The 3528-nt window shown below is 37.2% G+C and overlaps 1 pseudogene; it reads left to right on the top strand.

Annotated features, from left to right (window-relative positions):
* The first annotated feature begins 608 nt into the window (after window positions 1–608).
* On the top strand, window positions 609–1081 carry LOC122150503 (annotated as a pseudogene).
* The last annotated feature ends 2447 nt before the right edge of the window (window positions 1082–3528 follow it).

Here is a 3528-nt window from a genome sequence, read left to right as displayed (position 1 = left end):
TATATATATATATATATACTTCGCTGGTTTTTGTGTTTCTCTAGAGAACCCAATCCAACACAGCCACTTAATCAAGTCTCTATTTATCCTTTGTTAAGCCTATCTAAACATAAAGAAAAAGGAATTATGGGAGACAAACCATTACATTAAGCAGCCTTCTTTTGGTCCTAAACCATAAACCTTTGTAGTGTCAATTACTGCTAATTCACGCTTTACCACATTCCACTAGCTTTCTTCAGTTGCACACTTTCATCTGTTACTGCTTCAAGTATTACATACTATTGGATTTGACTCTATTTGATGTACTTGTTGGAATACACCGTCTCATTTTGCAGAGCTGCATCAGTGAGCTCAATGAATTAACTGCTTTTCCTGACTCAGGTAACCAGGACCTCCTCAGGTTCCCTTTAATGAACCAGCTGGCTTTCTTCTCTCCCTGGGTTTTTTCTAGGAGCCACAATTTTACAAAGCCAGAACACTCTAAATAGTGTTTTTATAAGGTAAAGAGAAATGTTATTCCCTTAGTAGTTCATGGAAACAAGAGGGTAGAAATAGAGCACAAAGAATTTAATTGGGTCCGGCTTGACGGAGCGCCTGAAGAAAGCGAGATGGAGGCACATGTGTCTAACCTAATGGCCTGCAACCTGCTTTACAATGGGAAGCTGGAGGAGTTAAAGGAGAGGATTCTGGTCCATTGATCCCTGGCTACTACAACTGACCAGGACAGCAGAACTCCTTTGCATTGGGCGTGCTCAGCAGGACATACAGAAATAATTGAATTCTTACTGCAACTTGGAGTGCCAGTGAATGATAAAAGATGATGCCGGCTTCCAAAAATAGATCTGAGATTGCTGTCATGTTTCTGGAGGGTGGGGCTAATCCGGATGCTAAGGACAATCTTGATGCTACAGCACTGCCCCGGGCAGCAGCCAAGGACACTTAGCCTGTGATGAGGAGAGAGTGGAAGAAGCAAAACTGCTGGTGTCCCACGGAGCAAGTATTTACGTTGAGAATAAAGACACCCTTGCAGGTGGCCAAAGGTGGCCTGGGTGTAATGCTCAAGAGAATGGTGGAATGTTAAGTAGCCGCTTGGATTTATTTTGTGTATGTTTTATGGTTTTTCCTGGTGTCCCAGAAACTAATGTACAACTACTGAAATTGTTCTTCTGTTACATTGTTCTATGTTGAATTTTTGTTAATTTTGAGTGATTCTGTGGCTGTGGTGAGTCTTTAGCACCCTCCCATGTACCCTTTGTTCCCCTCTAAGGCAGAACACCACCAATAGCACCAGGCCAGTTATTCTGCCAGATGTTTCTAGATGGATTCTAGAATATCCCTTCATAAGTTGAAACACATCCTAATTTGTTTTTCAAGCTCACTTTTTTCAACTGTAAGGTTTAATTTCTTTTTGTCATAGGAGGAATACTTTTATATCTTTGTGGACCAAATTTTAAGTTGGGGGCATCCTATCCAAGTTTGGCATTCATAAACACTAAAATAAAATAATGAAAAAAAAAAAAAAAGGAACTTAAATTGATGACACTGGCCTATATGAGTTCTTGTTGGACCTCTGATTATATGTACCAGCTTTAACTCCTGGCTTTCTTTCATCAGCATCTACTGGAACCAACTAGTTTCTAAGTATTTTTTGAGTATTATTTATATGGATTAATATTTCATTATTTTTATTCTTTCTTAGAGGTTCTGCACAGACAGAAAATGTTTGTTTTTAAAGAATAAAATTCACTTTATTTTGCAATATACATGGGTGCTGTGGACCAATGTGGGACATTATTTTTATTTTCTCTATATCTTGACATATTTTGCTCCTTGATTAAGCTAAGATTTCAGCATCACTCATCAATTATTCCAAACTACAATAAAAAAACTAATTTTAAAATAACAGGATTACCTAGAAAGATGCAATAGTGAAGCAAGTCATCAGTCTTCTTATTGCACTGCCCAAAACATTGCAACAACTCTCAAGAAGGTACAAAAATAGGAGACACCATCTTTATAGTCTGCTTTTGGCTTTCACTGAATTCTAATTAAAAATTCAGTTTTTAAATATTCCACTCATGAGAAAGACAAATTGACAGCTGATGTTTTGAAATTAGAGGAATCAAAAGATGAATACAGATATAGCAGGACTCTAATAATGAAAATCAATTATTAGAAAAGGCTTATCAAAACAAAGTTCATTCATCTTAAAACTTAACAAAATTCAGTGTCCTGCGTATATCTCATCTCTTATCATTATGAAGGAGCCCTTGTAGCATAGTGGTTAAGCACTCAGCTGCTAACTCAAAGGTCAGTGCTTTGAGCCCACCGGCTTTTCTGCAGGTGAAATAGTCTGTTCCCATAATGATTAGTCTTAAACCCTGTGAGACAGTTCTCTTCTGTATTGTAGTATCACTATGAGCTGGAATCAATTTGACAGCAAAAGGTTTGGTTGAGTTTTTGGTTATTTTTATGATCACTCAGGCTTTCTTGACGGCACATAACAACAACAACAGGCTTTCTTTATTCCCTCTGCTTCAGGTTAACCCCTCCACAAGTGATCTTGGTTCTAACTCTTCTGGAATTTCTGGTCTTTCATTTATCAATTTCATTCTTACTACTGTTTTCTTGTCCTCTTACCCACAAATACACTTCGTGCATCCTTTGTTACAAAACAATCAACTACTCTCTACCCTGTGACCTCATTCTACATCTCACTCAGTTACCCTAACTAGAAAAATGGGCAACCATTCACTACATGGACATACTCCCCATTTAATTCATTTTCAATCTACTGATTTGGCTTCTATCTTCTCTTCCCCTGCCCTAGTATTTTCACTGAGGTTGCTAATGGCTTAGTTGGAAATCCTGTGACAACTACATACATATATATTAAAAAAACTACAAAGACTATTAAAACATTATTCTGTGTTCTAGTTCTACAAAACTTGAAACAAAATCATTACAGAAACATTACAAGAGAAATCAAGAATATGAAACCATAGGATATACAATTTTCAGTAATAATAAGCAACAATATAAAATGGACTATGTCAAGGGCTTACAACATGTCAAACAAGTCCCTAGGTAGTGCAAATGGTTAATATGCTCACTGCTAATTGCAAGTTTGGGGGTTTGAGTTTGGGGGAATCTTGCAAGGAAGAGTTGGCGATCTACTTGCGAAAAATTTGCCATTAAAAACCCTATGGAGTAGTCATACACCTTGATCAACTGGGATTTACTCCAGGAATAGAGGGATGGTTTAACATTAGAAAATTAATCAACATAACACACCACATGAATATAACAAAGGAAATGAACCACAAGACCATCTCTATGGATGCAGATAAAGCATTTGATAAAATCCAAAACCTTTTCTTGATGAAAACCCTAAAGATCTGAATAGAAGGGATATTCCTTAATATGATCCAGGGCATATATGAAAAGGCAACATTATACTTACAGTGGACTGAGCGCTTTGCCCTTAAAATTGGGAATAAGACAAGGGAGTTCACTCACAACTTCTAG

Source organism: Orycteropus afer, unplaced genomic scaffold (genome assembly GCF_000298275.1).
Source record: "Orycteropus afer afer isolate SDZICR_OR568_19922 unplaced genomic scaffold, OryAfe1.0 scaffold00154, whole genome shotgun sequence".
NCBI lineage: Eukaryota > Metazoa > Chordata > Mammalia > Tubulidentata > Orycteropodidae > Orycteropus > Orycteropus afer.
Note: the sequence above shows the minus strand (reverse complement) of the source record. Positions and strands in the feature narration are given on the sequence as shown.